The sequence below is a fragment of the Schistocerca nitens genome, chromosome 2 (assembly GCF_023898315.1).
Source record: "Schistocerca nitens isolate TAMUIC-IGC-003100 chromosome 2, iqSchNite1.1, whole genome shotgun sequence".
NCBI lineage: Eukaryota > Metazoa > Arthropoda > Insecta > Orthoptera > Acrididae > Schistocerca > Schistocerca nitens.
The window spans coordinates 141779069-141797537 of record NC_064615.1 but is presented as its reverse complement, the minus strand read 5'-3'; the positions used below and the strand labels follow the sequence as shown (position 1 = coordinate 141797537).

The window sequence follows — 18469 nt, the reverse complement described above, 5'->3', positions numbered from 1 at the left end:
CAGATTGGAAAATTGCGCAGGTCGCACCAGTGTTTAAGAAGGGTAGTAGGAGTAATCCATCGAACTACAGACCTATATCATTGACGTCGGTTTGCAGTAGGGTTTTGGAGCATATACTGTATTCAAACATTATGAATAACCTCGAAGGGAACGATCTATTGATACGTAATCAGCATGGTTTCAGAAAACATCGTTCTTGTGCAACGTAGCTAAGTCTTTATTCGCACGAAGTAATGGCCGCTATCGACAGGGGATCTCAAGTTGATTCGGTATTTCTAGATTTCCGGAAAGCTTTTGACACCGTTCCTCAAAAGCGACTTCTAATCAAGCTGCGGGCCTGTGGCGTATCGTCTCAGTTGTGCGACTGGACTCGTAATTTCCTGTCAGGAAGGTCGCAGTTCGTAGTAATAGACGGCAAATCATCGAGTAAAACTGAAGTGATATCAGGTGTTCCCCAGGGAAGCGTCCTGGGACCTCTGCTGTTCCTGATTTATATATATGACCTGGGTGACAATCTGAGCAGTTCTCTTAGGTTGTTCGCAGATGATGCTGTAATTTACCGTCTAGTAAGGTCATCCGAAGACCAGTATCAGTTGCAAAGCGATTTAGAAAAGATTGCTGTATGGTGTGGCAGGTGGCAGTTGACGCTAAATTACGAAAAGTGTGAGGTGATCCACATGATTTGCAAAAGAAATCCGCTGGAATTCGATTACTCGATAAACAGTACAATTCTCAAGGCTGTCAATTCAACTAAGTACCTAGGTGTAAAAATTACGAACAACTTCAGTTGGAAAGACCACATAGATAATACTGTGGGGAAGGCGAGCCAAAGGTTGCGTTTCATTGGCAGGACACTTAGAAGATGCAACAAGTCCACTAAAGAGACAGCTTACACTACACTCGTTTGTCCTCTGTTAGAATATTGCTGCGCGGTGTGGGATCCTTACCAGGTGGGACTGGCGAAGGACATCGAAAGGGTGCAAGAAAGGGCAGCTCGTTTTGTATTATCACGTAATAGGGGAGAGAGTGTGGCAGATATGATACGCGAGTTGGGATGGAAGTCATTAAAGCAAAGACGTATTTCGTTGCGGCGAGATCTATTTACGAAATTTCAGTCACCAACTTTCTCTTCCGAATGCGAAAACATTTTGTTGAGCCCATCCTACATAGGTAGGAATGATCATCAAAATAAAATAAGAGAAATCAGGGCTCGAACAGAAAGGTTTAGGTGTTCGTTTTTCCCGCGCGCTGTTCCGGAGTGGAATGGTAGGGTTATAGTGTGATTGTGGTTCGATGAACTCTCTGCCAAGCACTTAAATGTGAACTGTACATTGGTAGTTGGTGACTTGGTGATTGGGCTTAGCCAGTAGTAGCCAATCAAGAAGTAGCTACTAGTGATTTTACTCAGTTTTCCGTTGCAGATAAGTGAATAGTTCGTCTTGTAATACACTACTGGCCATTAAAATTGCTACACCACGAAGATAAAGTGCTACAGACGAGAAATTTAACAGACTGGAAAAGGTGCTCTGATATGCAACTGATTAGCTTTTCAGAGCATACACTCAAGGTTGGCGCCGGTGGTGACACCTACTACGTGCTGACGTGGGGAAATTTCCAGCCGATTTCTCATACACAAACAGCAGTTGACCGGCGTTGCCTGGTGAAACGTTGTTGTGATACCTCGTGTAAGGAGGAGAAATGCGTACCATCAACAGTAACTTGAACTACTGGCCATTAAAACTGCTACACCAAGAAGAAATGCAGATGATAAACGGGTATTCATTGGACATATATATTATACTAGCACTGACATGTGATTACATATTCACGCAAAATGGGTGCATAGATCCAGAGAAATCAGTACCCAGAACAAGCACCTCTGGCTGTAATAACGGCCTTGATACGCCTGGGCATTGAGTGAAACAGAGCGTGTACAGGTACAGCTGCCCATGCAGCTTCAACACGATACCACAGTTCTTCAAGAGTAGAGACTGGCGTATTGTGACGAGCCAGTTGCTCGCCCACTATTCACCAGACGTTTTCAGTTGGTGAGAGATCTGGATAATGTGCTGGCCAGGGCAGCAGTCGAACATTTTCTGCATCCAGAAAGGCCCGTACAGGACCTGCAAAATGTGGTCGTGCATTATCCTGCTGAAATGTAGGGTTTCACAGGGTTCGAATGAAGGGTAGAAACACGGGTCGTAACACATCTGAAATGTAACGTCCACTGTTCAAAGTGCCGTCAATGCGAACAAGAGGTGACCGAGACGTGTAACCAGTGGCACCCCATACCATCATGCCGGGTGATACGCCAGTATGGCGATGACGAATACACGCTTCCAATGTGCGTTCACTGCGATGTCGCCAAACACGGATGCGACCATCATGGTGCTGTAAACAGAACCTGGATTCATCCGAAAAAATGACGTTTTGCCATTCGTGCTCCCAGGTTCGTCGTTGAGTACAACATCGCAGGCGCTCCTCTCTGTTATGCAGCGTCAAGGGTAACCGCAGCCATGATCTCCGAGCTGATAGTCCATGCTGCTGAAAACGTCGTCGAACTGTTCGTGCAGATGGCTGTTGTCTTGCAAACGTCTCCATCTGCTCACTCAGGGATCGAGACGTGGCTGCACGATCCGTTTCAGCCATGCGGATAAGATGCCTGTCATCTCGACTGCTAGTGATACGAGGCCGTTAGGATCCAGCACGGCGTTCCGTATTACCCTCCTGAACCCACCGATTCCATATTCTGCTAACAGTCTTTGGATATCGAACAACGCGAGCAGCAATGTCGCGATACGATAAACCGCAATCGAAATAGGCTACAATCCGACCTTTATCAAAGTCGGAAACGTGATGGTACGCATTTCTCCTCCTTACACGAGGTATCACAACAACGTTTCACCAGGCAACGCCGGTCAACTGCTGTTTTTGTATGAGAAATCGATAGGAAACTTTCCTCATGTCAGCACGTTGTAGGTGTCGCCACCGGCGCCAATCTTGTGTGATTGCTCTGAAAAGCTAATCGTTTGAATATCACAGCATCTTCTTCCTGTCGGTTAAATTTCGCGTCTGCAGCACGTCATCTTCGTGGTGTAGCAATTTTAATGGCCAGCAGTGTATATTACTCGCTTAGTTCTGGTACTTCAAATTTTTTACGGAGACTTTCAAAGGATAATTGTCGTCTATTGTCACGCGTCTGCCATTTCAGATTTCTTTGCATCACCGTAACACTGTCACACTGTCCCATGGGTCAAAACAAACTGTGACCATGCGTGCTGCCATTGTTTCTATACATTCAATATTCCCCAATACTACTATTTAGTGTGAGTCCCATACATTTGAGAAATACTTTAGGATGGGCCGCACAAGTGCTCTGTAAGCAGTCTCTGTAGACTGACTGCGTTTTCCTGGCATCGTGCCAATGAACCTAATTCTGCCACCTACAACTGAGCCTGTGCAGTTAAGCCATTTCATCTCCCTACAAATTGTTACACAGTGTGTTTATATTAGCTGACTTAACAATGTCACTAACAAAATTTCTCGTTGATAATGTAAGTAAATACAAGAGAGATTTTTTTTCTAGAGTTAGTTGTCTTTCGTGTCGTCAGTCAATTATTTTCTTGTACGTCATATCAGATCTGATGACAGACCATTTATCTACGAAGATCTACATTACTAGCACGTTACTGGATTCAGCAACCAGTCGGTTTTTGTGTTATAGCTCAGGTTATTCTCGTCATCTTTTCTGAGCCACTGAGCTCTACAGGTGTATACGGAACGGTTGCCATTACGGAAAACGATACCGACAATTCAGTAACCGCGAACGGTACTTGTTCCACACAAGAATGACCAAGTTGGCTTCAGTTAAACAAAAAGCTTCGTGATCTGTATTGCCACAAAGACAGAACACACTGAAAATTGAGTGGACCGCCTCCAAAAATTGCATTATTTAAGACAGATCCTGCAATTAATGTCGTGTGATCTTTTCTTCCTTTCGTGCGAAAAGACGTGAGGGGAGTACTGTGTAAAATTTATTACTTGTGTTGAAGAGAAACGTTAGCTTCCGACCAAAAGATAACGATTAACTGGCAAAATCTAGTAACGCTGCTGCATAAAGTCATCACGTAAAGCGGGCTTAAGTTAGTAAAGAAAAGCTGTGGGATTAATACTAAACATTTATCACTTTCAGTAAGCGTATTACACTTCCTGACAAAAAAGTGAAGCCTTAGGCTGAAATGTAGATGAATTAAAGTTTCAGTTCTCTGAGATCTACGCCTGCCTTCCGAGAATAAGTAAAGGGCTCCCTGCCACAATCTCTGTCATCCCGCAACATTGGTCGGTAACTATCAACAGCCGGCCTAGTGAATTATTGTCCCATGTGTAGGCTCCCCGTTAATACCACAAAATAAACGACTGTGTATGAAGTGGTGCCGCGACCGGAAAGCATGGACTGCTCATGAATGGCGTCGCCTTACGTTCAGTGATGGAACGCGGTCCTATACTACTTCGGATGCCAGCATCGGTGAGTATGGCGGCGATCAAGGGAGAGGTTCCGTTCTTCCAATGTTTTGGAGAGGCACGGCAGATTTGCTCCTGGTGTTATGACTTCACGACACGGTTGGTGGTTATTGAGGGAATCTGACCGCACAATGGTACTTTAGGGACATCCTGCGTCCTCATCTGTAACCTCTCATTTGGCAATGCTGTGATACCATTTTTCAACAGGACAATGCTCGTGTGTCTGTGAACTGCCTGCGTGATGTTCGAGTACTCCCGTACCAAGTAAAATCCTCAGATCTGTGCATGGGTCCATCTCGGACGTCAACTCTGTACCCAGGACATCAAGGACCAATTACGACACTTGTGGGCCCAACTTGCCTCAGAATAGGATACAACGACTTTATGACACTTTTTCTGACCCAGTCAGTCCATGTATCCAGGACAAAGGGGTGGAACTTCATACTGATAACTTTGCCTTGTTAAATCGACTCGTATTGTAAGCTAGAAGGCTTCCGAAGCTTCTGTCAGTATGAATCAAATCGTTTTGTGTATTAGACCGTGTCATTATAAAACACTACAACAACTGCGACGTAGAATACCGACGTTTTGACCGACGTTACAGCGGTCCTTTTGGAATGCTGCGAAATCCGTCAAAACGTCGGCATTTTTAATCACTATAATACCGCTATATACCGTCCCAACCTGTGAAGTTTCATTTCGTTTTCTGTTCCCCTTCTATGTGATTTACTTTTTTCGTCAGACAGTATATTTCAAAACTAATCTCTTCTCTCTTTGGGAAGTACCATATGTAACATCTAGATAAACATGATAATCACGTCTGTTGTGATGAACACCGGGCACTCCGAACACCTTGTGGTATAATCCGATACATAGCAAAGAAACATTGTAAAAATGGAAAACTACACACTGAAGGTATACAGCTGACGTCATTCTTGAGGGATTAATCGACAAAATAAGGAAGTCAAATTTCTTTTTCAGTTTTGCCATGATTAGCCCCAGATCCACAGAATGAGGTAGGTCTTACGTGTTAATTCCGGTAATTTGTGAGACAATCTCCATAACAGCATTCGCTGCGCAGAAATATGTTGGAAGCATTCCACCGACACAAAGTAAAATACGCTATCTCCCGTAATGATACCGACACGAGGCAACACGTTAACTCGTGAGTGGATAACCAGTTGTCTTGGGAAATTTATCACCTGCACTCAAGGCCACGCATTCTCATTAGAAAACAAAGAAATTCTTCCGCTTCCTCTGAAAAAGTTTACGAACCATCTCATAGCTCTCAAACTTTGAAATCAAGTTAATATTTCTTTTCAGATAAGGAAATTTGGTTCTCGTGTTATTTAATAGTTGGAAAATTATATGAAATATAACTATGCTTTTAACTTTCCGTCAATGATGTGGCGATTTGAGATAGAGTACTGGGCTGTATTAAGAAGAATGGGGAAGGACATCAGCTGTGCCCTTTCAGAGCAACCATTCTGGCACTCTGCCTTAGGGATTTACGGAAATTAAGGGATACCGAAATTTGGGTGGCCACAAAGGGATTTGAACCGTCGTCCTCCTGAATAGGAATCAGTATCATGCTGCTGTGCTATCTTCCTCGGTTCAAAAATAAACTTTGTGGAACTTCCTGGCAGATTAAAACTGTGTGCCCGACCGAGACTCGAACTCGGGACCTTTGCCTTTCGCGGGCAAGTGCTCTACCATCTGAGCTACCGAAGCACGACTCACGGCCAGTCCTCACAGCTTTACTTCTGCCAGTATCTCGTCTCCTACCTTCCAAACTTTACAGAAGCACTCCTGCGAACCTTGCAGAACTAGCACTCCTGAAAGAAAGGATACTGCGGAGACATGGCTTAGCCACAGCCTGGGGGATGTTTCCAGAATGTGATTTTCACTCTGCAGCGGAGTGTGCGCTGATATATAGGAGACGAGATACTGGCAGAAATACAGCTGTGAGGACCGCGCTTGAGTCGTGCTTCGGTAGCTCAGATGGTAGAGCACTTTCCCGCGAAAGGCAAAGGTCCCGAGTTCGAGTCTCGGTCGGGCACACAGTTTTAATCTGCCAGGAAGTTTCATATCAGCGCACACTCCGCTGCAGAGTGAAAATCTCATTCTGGAAACTTTGTGGAAATTATCTACGGGGTCTATGAGAAAAAAGACAGAAGTGGATAACAGTTATTATAGTAACCAGTCGGCGTCGTTCCTGTCATCAGGGAAGAGCAAAAGTTGACTATTTTAATATGTTTCCATCAACTCAACTTTAGATTGACAACTTTTTAAAACCTATAATTGGTTATTTTGTAACATTTTGTACCATTTCCTTCATATAAATCACACAATTCTACATCTTGAAAGTCAAATACTGTAATTATCAAATTGTAAATGAACGATCGGTAATGAAAGGACATGCAGCAATAGTGAATTAATAAATTTTTCTGTAGATGAACGCGATATTACGGCATTTCGTCCTCAAAACTGCCATCACAGATTTCCAGACTTTTTAATAGCTTTTCGCATATCAGGTAAGTTAACACACTGGTAGATTAACAGGTGTAATATCAGTATCATGGCACACTGCAGGATGTGGTAAAACGCAACAGTCATATACCGGAAATTCACTACGATACGAGTGATCGTCTTGTAAAATCTCAGACTCTGCACTCTGAGGAACAGCCACTGTGCTCTAAGATTTATTATCTGTTAACGCGTCAGCGTTCTTTATTATACCGTGTTATCAAGTGCATAAAAATAAAACTGCAAAGATTATTGCGGGAAAGAAACGTTAATAGCACTGTAAATTGGGACGCCAAAGCCTTAAATTTTACTAAGAAATTAGGAAACAACTATAGAAAGATAGTCATAAAATAAATAATATATTTCCAAAAAACGTTTGTCAATATGTCACAAATGCTGCACATATGCAGCGTTCAAACTGCCACGTTCTGAGAGTAAAGTAACGATTAACTCCGCAGGAAAGTTTTTCACCAAAGTTCATTTAGCCTTCTTAATAGCTGAAGGTCTGTATACTTTCTATAATGTGTGATTACGATATAAGTACCCGAAAGAACAATAGATATTACATTTTTCTTCAGACAGTTGAATAAAATATGCTTGTTATCAATTCATACCATGCAGCAATATCTTTATAAGCTCATTGGATGAAATATTATTTACGCCCTCAAAAGGGCACACTGGTCACTTCGAAGCGCTGTTCGGGTTGTGTTCAAAACGAAATGGTACTTTCGTGATTTTGCGTGTTGTATTAAGTCAATTTGTACAATTTTTTCGTTGTTATGTTGGTAAATATGTCTGAAAAGTTATTGCACAGTGTTAGCTGTATTGGACATTTAGTTTGGTGTCATCTGCCGAGATAGGTTACATGTGATTTGCTAGTATCGGCAATCATTTATTATGTATAAAAATGGATATCCATGGAGAAGTAATAAAAACTTTGAGGTTTGCCGACGGCATTGTAATTCTGCCAGAGACAGAAAAGGACCTGGAAGAGCAGTTGAATGGAATGAACAGTGTCTTGAAAGGAGGATATAAGATGAACATAAATAAAACCCAAACGAGGATAGTGGAATGTAGTCGAAATAAATCAGGAATTAGATTAGGAAATGAGACAGTTAAAGCAGTAAATGAGTTTTGCCATTTTGGGGAGCAAAACAGCTGATTATGGTCGAAGTAGAGAGGATATAAAATGTAGACTGGCTATGGCAGGGAAAGTATTTCTGAAGAAGAGAAGTTTGTTAATATCGAGTAGAGATTTAAGTATCAGGAAGTCTTTTCTGAAAGTTTTTGTATGGAGTATAGCCTTGTGTGGAAGTGAAACATGGGTGATAACTAGTTAAGACAAGATGAGAATAGAAGCTTACGAAATGTGGTGCTACAGAAGAATGCTGAAGATTAGATAGGTAGATCACGTAACTAATGAGGACGTACTGAATAGGACTGGGGAGAAGAGGAATTTGTGGCACAACTTGACTAGAAGAAGGGATAAAATGTGAATGTCGTGTGACTAGGGCCTCCCGTCGAGTAGACCATTCGTCGGGTGCAAGTCTTTCGATTTGACGCTACTTCGGCGACTTGCGCGTCGATGGGGATAAATGATCATGATTAGGACAACACAACACCCAGTTCCTGAGAGGAGAAAAGTCACAGACTCAGCCGGGAATCGAACCCGGGCCCTTAGGATTGACATTCTGTCACGCTGAGCACTCAGATACCGGGAGCGGGCAGAAGAAGGGATCGGTTGGTGAGACACATTCTGAGGCACCAGGCGATCACCAATTCGGTATTGGAAGGAAGCATGGAGGGTAAAAATCGTAGAGGGAGACCGAGAGATAAATACACCAAGCAGATTCAGAAGGATGTAGGTTGCAGTAGTTGCTCGGAGATGGAGGGACTTGCACAGGATAGAGTAGCGGGGAGAGCTGCATCAAACCAGTCTGTGGACTGAGTACCACAACAACAACAACAACAACTAAAATGGATATGAAAATTTGTATTATCACTATAAGAACGGAATGAAGTGTGCAACATGTCGTTGTCAGGGCGCGACATCGGAGAGTGCTGGTCGCTATTATGAGCGACAGCGTCTGTTTCCGGGCTTCCGAGGGGCGGGGATTGTTCTCACCTTCTCACATATGGATGGAAGTGTCCTACCCGTAATGGGTGGTGGCCTGGCACCACCTTGCGGTTTTCAAAGGCGACTGTTTCCCCTTCCTAATACTGATTGGGAAAAAACTCTTGAAACTGTCGGCAGGCAGCAGCACTTTACAGTAGGATCGCTTAAGCAGCCGCCAGAGAGCTTATCTAAAGCGCCAAAAACAGACATTTCTGCGCAAGCGTCGCTACGATGACCTATACACTCTGTGCTCGATGTTGGCGCTATTCAAACGATCCTTGTTCCACTTCTTCTTGGAATTTCGTTGCTTTGTCACCTGGGCGCTGTCAACAATCAAATTATGTTTTACGTCCTGCTGGATCCCGTCGTCCCAAAACTAAAATGACTGTTCGGCAGTTTTCGTTTTATAACATCGGTACAAAGAAAATGGTTTGCTACTGAGAAAATGCCATGCTTAAATACACTCATGCTTCAAAGATTTATGAAAAGGACGTCGATTTTTGCGTAACTTGATGTAGTTAAAATCGGAAATACGACGTTGGAGTATAAACGTGCTACCTTCATTACATATCTGTTTACAGTTCCGAATCAAGATAATTTTTTAATCTTGTATATCATAAATCCTACGCTCTCACTTATATACCAACCATAAAATACCTCCAGAAAGCACTTAACAAGTATATTGTTCTAGCAGAGCAGTATTCCCTATACCTCATATTATCAAGTTTTATATCTGAATTCCTTAATGACAGGCGCTATTTTTATAAAGACAAGGTTTTTCTTGTATGAACAATAGTCATTCATTTCACGTCTTGTACTTTGAGCAGGAGCATTTAATTTTCTGCTGTAAATTCCAAAAACTTAAATGATCTCAATATTTAAACAAACATATATCTGATGGCGTTTTGCTGGCCGTTGCTCTTTTCTGAGTGAGAACAACGCTGGAGCTAGGCGGAGAGAGCATGCAAAACATGTATTATGCAATAAGCCAGACATAGTACAGTGATAGTCTCTGGTGTCATCTTATATTATGCGCTAAAACAATCCTAGTTGTGTTACTTAGATATTAAAGTTATGGGATGTGGTTCTACACAGAGGTGTGAAAAGTCTCCTTCCAACGTGCCTGCCCCTATCTCCGCCGCAACCTTTAAAGCAGGTCAAACTACCGCAACAGAGACACAGGAATACACATGTACCGAAGCGCAGTGGTTAAACCAGGCCGGCTTGTGTTTACGGTAGCCTGGCAGGCATTGCAGGATCCGCTCAGCGCACTGCACCTGACAACAGGTTGCTCTATCAGTCCAGCCCGACTAGGCAGGTACATGTTTACGCAGATAGTTTCACTGCAGCCCATTTATCATAGCGGTGGGAGCAGCAATATGAACAAACCAAACTTAAACATCGTTGAGGAGAAGTTAAGAATTGGGGAATACATACTAGCCACGAAACAGAGCGCAAGTCCAGCAAGACATAAGCTGTCCCGTGTTTATGAGACAGCGTCACATAAATCAGTAGCTATCTCGCAACGCAAATTGTGTAAAAAAGTTACTAACCACTCATTCAGGAAACACAAGTGTGATACGACATTTTTGTGAATTTGACCAGCAGTTTCCTCACTTCATAAATATTTTGAAAGAGGACAAAAACTTAGTGACTGACAAGTGCGTGGAAATTTGTGCAAAGAGCATGAGACCAATTAGCAGTATACAGCCTTTCTAAATTTAGGGCAAACATTGATCGAAGTAGGAAAAACATAACGCTCGGTGTATATTAAAAACCACATTCTGGTGGTATGTAACACAGTGCGAAGAAAGCTTGGCATGATGAAATAACTTCATCTTTCAGACATTTACTTATTAGATTAACATAAAATGGAAAATGTAGTAGAAACTGTTTTGGCCACGGAGAATGAATTCAGCGAACCCGCAACATATATCCCGGAAAACGTAATTAAAATTGCTATAACTGGGGGGTCATATTCAACAGGAACACACTCGGGCTACAGAAGTTGGACTTCCCAATCCTTACTTTAGTTGGCGTTGCACTGTAATAGACATCATCAGGTTCAAAGTGCAAAAGATCTCGACTTTCAAAGGTGGTTCCCATTACTACAGAAAATATGTATTAGAGGTGACCTGATGGCGGTTCGAATTGACAGCAGCCAATACTTCTCAAAAGAGAGTGTAGTTGCATAGAAAACAGTTCATATCGAAATAAATAAGCCAGAATTATGCCTTAAAGGAGAAAAGGACATATTAAATCCAACATTTCGTGGCCTACAGTGACCCAAAATGAATATACACTGAAGCGCCAAAGAAACTGATATAAACATGCGTATTCAAATACAGAGATACGTAAACAGGCAGAAGACGGCACTGTGGTCGGCAAAGCCTAAGTAAGACATGTGTCTGGCGCAGTTGTTAGATCGGTTGCTACTGAGTTTGAGCGATGGAACACAGCATCTCCGAGGTAGCGATGAAGTGGGGAATTTTCACTTACGAGCATTTCATGAGTGTATTGTGAACATTAGCAATCTGGTAAAACATCAAATCTCCGACATCGCTGCGGCGCCGGCCGAAGTGGCCGTGCGGTCAAAGGCGCTGCAGTCTGGAACCGCAAGACCGCTACGGTCGCAGGTTCGAATCCTGCCTCGGGCATGGATGTTTGTGATGTCCTTAGGTTAGTTAGGTTTAACTAGTTCTAAGTTCTAGGGGACTAATGACCTCAGCAGTTGAGTCCCATAGTGCTCAGAGCCATTTGAACCATTTGAACATCGCTGCGGCTGGAAAAAGATCCTGCAAGACCGGTACCAACGACGACCGAAGAGAAGCATTCTACGTGCCAGAAGTGCAACCCTTCCGCAAATTGCTGCAGATTTCAATACTGGGCCATCAACAAGTGTCAGCGTGCGAACCATTCAACCAAACATTACCGATATGGGCTTTCGGAGCCGAAGGCCCACTTGTGTACCCTTGATGACTGCAGGACACAAAGCTGAACGCCTTGTCTGTGTGGTGTCACCGCCAGACACCACACTTGCTAGGTGGTAGCCTTTAAATCGGCCGCGGTCCGTTAGTATACGTCGGACCCGCGTGTCGCCACTATCAGTGATTGCAGACCGAGCGCCGCCACACAGCAGGTCTAGTCTGGAGAGACTCCCTAGCACTCGCCCCAGTTGTACAGCCGACTTTGCTAGCGATGGTTCACTGTCTACATACGCTATCATTTACAGAGACGACAGTTTAGCATAGCCTTCAGCTACGTCATTTGCTACGACCTAGCAAGGTGCTATATTTAGTAACTATAATTACTTCAACGAAGTATTCTGAACAGATAATATTGTGAATCATGTACCGTCAAGAGCGACGTTCATCATTAATGGATTAAAGTTAAGTATCAAACTAATTACGTCCGCTTTCTGAATTCTCATTCCTTGTCGCGTTCCAGCCTCACGTCAGTATAGTTCTTCCCTCCTCACGCCAGCCTGCGTGAGCTAAAACGTGTGCATTTCGGCCACCACTCGTAACACGGTGTTGGCTCTTCTGCTAACACTAAAGTCTGTACCAGTCAACACCGGCGTTGGACCTTATTTTTTCTCTTGAATGAGGTGAAATGCATATCCGTGTCGTGATAAGATTTGATGTTAGAAATTGATAACTTAACATCAAACCTGTTCATGGCAGGAATATGCATTTCACCTCATTCAAGAGAATAAAATAAAGCATGTATTAAGACGAAATACACCTGATGATGAACCCTCAGGGTCCGAAATGCATCGTGTACTTCATAAAACACGAAAAGTTGTGACTGAATGCGTTTTTTAATTAATGCCTCCAGTGCATCAGGGAATAATTACCATGGTACTAGAAAAAGATCTAGAAGGTAATAACCGTAGGGGTAGGCAGGGATTCAAATAAATTCAAGAAACAACTGAGGCCATAGAGTGGAAATGCTTCTCTGAGTTACAGAGGTTGGCACACAAAACGGTCAGGAGACTAAAGATTCCTCCCAAAAACGTAAATAAATAAATAAAAATAATAATTTTAAAAAATTTACGATGGTTTACGCGTCTTAGAATATCCAGTCTACAGCTGTCGAAGGCCATCTACATTAGCTTGGCACAGTTCCTCATTATCTCTTTTTTTCCTATCGCTTTGAGCCTTATAAACAAGTTACGGCGCAGGTGAAACGGGTTGGCCGTCCATGTCGCATACAGGCCCACGCCTCTTCCTGGGTGAGGGTTCTCGAGGGCAACCACTGTCTCGGCGGGCCCCGAAGCGTCTTTTATCCACTCTTTAGTATCGCTCGCTGTTATTTACAGTCGCCCTTACAACAGGCGCTGTCGGTGTTGTAACAAACAGAATCAGGTAGTAAAACGTGTATCGTATACTAGGCACATTGTCTACGGAGTTCACCTTAGCTGACTCCGAAGCCATTACAGATATCGTATATCTGTCACGTTGCATTCGGTGTATTATTTAACATTCTCTCTGATACTATACATCATTAATTCTGTTTTTATTGTGGGGTTAACAATTAAAGGTGGTATAGGTCTTCTATCATCGTGTGGAAAGTCACTTACTGTTCCATTCCTTTTTATAGCTTTAGCTGTTTTCCGTTTAGTTATGTTGTCCCCAAACAAATCTGTTGTCTCACTGTCAATGAAATTGCTTCATTGCCGCACAGAGATGATGATGATCGGGTATCAAAAGTTGTGAATGGGTTGAAGATTTATCAATGGGGAGGACAGAACATGTTATCTTGGATATGGAGTCATCAACAGAAACAGAAGTGATCTCAGCGTGCTGCACGGAAGTATGTTGGAACCCTCATTGTTCATGTTCTACTTTAATGACTTGGAATGCAGCATAAAAAGTAACCTCGGACTTTTTATTGAAGATATCCCAGCAAAAATCAAGTGCGAAGAAATTCTAAGAACATGATGCAGCTTAACAATCTAGAAGATTTTACCTACAATGGCAATGTTCACGAAAGCCTGGAGATTTATACTGGGTGTTACAAAAAGGTACGGCCAAACTCTCAGGAAATATTCCTCACACACAAAGAAAGAAAATATGTTGTGTGGACATGTGTCCGGAAACGCTTACTTTCCATGTTAGAGCTCATTTTATTACTTCTCTTCAAATCACATTAATCATGGAATGGAAACACACAGCAACAGAACGTACCAGCGTGACTTCAAACACTTTGTTACAGGAAATGTTCAAAATGTCCTCCGTTAGTGAGGATACATGCATCCACCCTCCTTCGCATGGAATCCCTGATGCGCTGATGCAGCCCTGGAGAATGGCGTATTGTATCACAGCCGTCCACAATACGAGCACGAAGAGTCTCTACATTTGGTACCAGGGTTGCGTAGACAAGAGCTTTCAAATGCCCCCATAAATGAAAGTCAAGAGGGTTGAGGACAGGAGAGCGTGGAGGCCATGGAATTGGTCCGCCTCTACCAATCCATCGGTCACCGAATCTGTTGTTGAGAAGCGTACGAACACTTCGACTGAAATGTGCAGGAGCTCCATCGTGCATGAACCACATGTTGTGTCGTACTTGTAAAGGCACATGTTCTAGCACCACAGGTAGAGTATCCCATATGAAACGTGCTCCATTGAGCGTAGGTGGAAGAACATGGGGCCCAATCAAGACATCACCAACAATGCCTGCCCAAACGTTCACAGAAAATCTGTGTTGATGACGTGATTGCACAACTGCGCGTGCGGATTCTCGTCAGCCCACACATGTTGATTGCGAAAATTTACAATTTGATCACGTTGGAATGAAGCCTCATCCGTAAAGAGAACATTTGCACTTAAATGAGGATTAACACATTGTTGGATGAACCATTCGCAGAAGTGCACCCATGGAGGCCAATCAGCTGCTGAGAGTGCCTGCACACGCTGTACATGGTACGGAAACAACTGGTTCTCCCGTAGCACTCTCCATACAGTGACGTGGTCAACGTTACCTTGTACAGCAGCAACTTCTCTGACGCTGACATTAGGGTTATCATCAAATGCACGAAGAACTGAATCGTCCACTGCAGGTGTCCACGTCGTTCTAGGTCTTCCCCAGTCGCGAGTCATAGGCTGGAATGTTCCGTGCTCCCTAAGATGCCGATCAATTGCTTGGAACGTCTTCCTGTCGGGACCCCTTCGTTCTGGAAATCTGTCTCGATACAAACGTATCGCGCCATGGCTATTGCCCCGTGCTAATCCATACATCAGATGGTCATCTGCCAACTCCGCATTTGTAAACATTGCACTGACTGCAAAACCACGTTCGTGATGAACACTAACCTGTTGATGCTACGTACTGATGTGCTTGATGCTAGTACTGTAGAGCAATGAGTCGCATGTCAACACAAGCACCGAAGTCAACATTACCTTCCTTCAATTGGGCCAACTGGCGGTGAATCGAGGAAGTACAGTACATACTGACGAAACTAAAATGAGCTCTAACATGGAAATTAAGCGTTTCCGGACACAAGTCCACATAACATCTTTTCTTTCTTTGTGTGTGAGGAATGTTTCCTGAAAGTTTGCCCGTACCTTTTTGTAACACCCTGTATACACATCACTGTTGTTGTACGAAGCTACTGTAATTCACACGAATAGCGTCTCGCACAGCTAATTAGTTGTACGCAAATCAGGAATCTACGTTCCTGCAGAAGTGCTCAAAGCATTTTGAAATTTATAATAGCTTCCTATGCCACTGTATTACATCAGTTGAGCCGGTCACGATATTTATTTCAAATAAATTAAGAAAATATACAGAAAATTCATTTTCCTTTTATGTGTAAAAATCGATGTTGTTGTTGTGGTCTTCAGTCCAAAGACTGGTTTGATGCAGCTCTCCATGCTACTCTATCCTGTACAAGCCTCTCCATCTCCGAGTAACTACTGGAACCTACATGCTTCTGAATCTGCTTAGCGCATTCATCTCTTGGTCTTACTTTACGATTTTTACCCTCCACGCTCCCCTCCAGTACTAAATTGGTGATCCCTTGATGCCTCAGAATATGTCCTACCAACCGATCCCTTCTTCTGGTCAAGTTGTGCCACAAGCTTCTCTTCTCGCCTATTCTATTCAATACCTCCTCATTAGTTACGTGATATACTCATCTAATCTTCAGCATTCTTCTGTAGCACCACATTTCAAAAGCTAAAAGCGATATAACTCAATTTTTGATCAATATCGATACTTTTCACCGCAGATAACAGCATATTTGGAGTTGACTGCATGTTCCATTTTGAAGCCCCTTTTTTTATTTCTTAACTGAATTAATTATTTGAAGTAAATAACTAAGCTCATACATACCACCACAGAAACGAAAAATGGGGAGAGGTTTATCGTACATGAACTTCACCTAACTGGATTTTCTTGTCACTTATTTCGAATATCACAAAATTTTCCACATACTGTTATAAATTCCCCTCAATCACAGGCACTAGAAAGCCATTACATAGTATACCTACGTTAAATAAAATCTCTGAAACGCCATCGGCACAGATGATCTAAGAAGTCAGCGGAGTTCCAGGTAAATACACAGTTCTGGCAGTCACAAGCATGGAGTAGGTGGATGAGAAGAAAACAGAAACAGGACGGTCAGATCAGCATTTAAACTGGCTCCAGATGACAGAATGCCACGTTAACGCTTGACATTACTTCAGTGCAGTTGGATGTTTGGCTGCGAATTCTGTGATTGCTTTATTAGTGTGGGCAACTGAAATTCACCATTCGTAAGTGACAGATCGAAAACAATGACAAGCGGAACATTTTCTCCCATGTAAGTAGTGTACACATAAACTGATACAGCATTTGAGCTGTGATTTGTTAATTCTAGAGCCGTATATTGTTACACGACAATTTTTTTTTCCAAAATTGAACCATAATATATATAAAATAGGAATATAAAGACCTGACACATGAGATGAAATAATAGACGCAAAGGAATGTATAACATAACGGTACTAGTGACTGTCCGTAGTCAGTTGTCGTAATTAACATTTTATTCGAATTTGCTTGCTTTATATAAGTTAAGAGGACGTTCAGAGTAGACTGGAATGAGGCGACAATGCTTGGGCGTGTAGCAGTCGTGGAGGCAAACACAGGAACAAATGTTCAAATGTGTGTGAAATCCTGTGGGACTTAACTGCTAAGGTCATCAGTCCCTAAGCTTACACACTACTTAACCCAAATTATCCTAAGGACAAACACACACACCCATGCCCGAGGGAGGACTCAAACATCCGCCGGGATCAGCCGCACAGTCCATGACTGCAGCGCCTTCAGACCGCTCGGCTAATCCCGCGCGGCTAACAGAGGAACCACCATCCGAGTAGTTCTCAGAAGGACACACTGGGAGCGGCGCAAGTCAGTGCCATGCGGTCTGCCAAACTCTCTCTTTTGTAGTACTTCACATGGGCGACGCACGCACAGCAGGCTACACAGATGCTATCTCCTGTGGTGTAAGGCTCCCAGCAGCGACCAGTTTATGCCCCAAATGTGGAAGGACCCCCCCATGAACCATGGACCTTGCCGTTGGTGGGGAGGCTTGCGTTCCTCAGCGATACAGATAGCCGTACCGTAGGTGCAACCACAACGGAGGGGTATCTGTTGAGAGGCCAGACAAAGGTGTGGTTCCTGAAGAGGGGCAGCAGCCTTTTCAGTAGTTACAGGGGCAATAGTCTGGATGATTGACTGATCTGGCCTTGTAACATTAACCAAAATGGCCTTGCTGTTCTGGTACTGCGAACGGCTGAAAGCAAGGGGAAACTACAGCCGTAATTTTTCCCAACGGCATGCAGCTTTACTGTATCATTAAATGATGGTGGCATCCTCTTGGGTAAAATATTCCGGAGGTAAAATAGTCCCCCATTCGGATCTCCGGGCGGGGACTACTCAAAAGGATGTCGTTATCAGGAGAAAGAAAACTGGCGTTCTACGGATCGGAGCGTGGAATGTCAGATCCCTTAATCGGACAGATAGGTTAGAAAATTTAAAAAGGTAAATGGATAGGTTAAAGTTAGATATAGTGGGAATTAGTGAAGTTCGGTGGCAGGAGGAACAAGACTTGTGGTCAGGTGACTACAGGGTTATAAACACAAAATCAAATAGGGGTAACGCAGGAGTAGGTTTAATAATGAATATGAAAATAGGAATGCGGGTAAGCTACTACATACAGCATAGTGAACGCATTATTACGGCCAAGATAGATACGAAGTCCACACCAACTACAGTAGTACAAGTTTATATGCCAACTAGCTCTGCAGATGACGAAGAAATTGA

At 43.2% G+C, this 18469-nt stretch overlaps 1 protein-coding gene across 1 annotated transcript in view; it reads right to left on the bottom strand.

Annotated features, from left to right (window-relative positions):
* LOC126234876 (sialin-like) overlaps positions 1-18469 on the bottom strand; it is a 613986-nt gene that overhangs the window by 368388 nt on the left and 227129 nt on the right. The gene's annotated exons all lie outside the window — the stretch shown is intronic.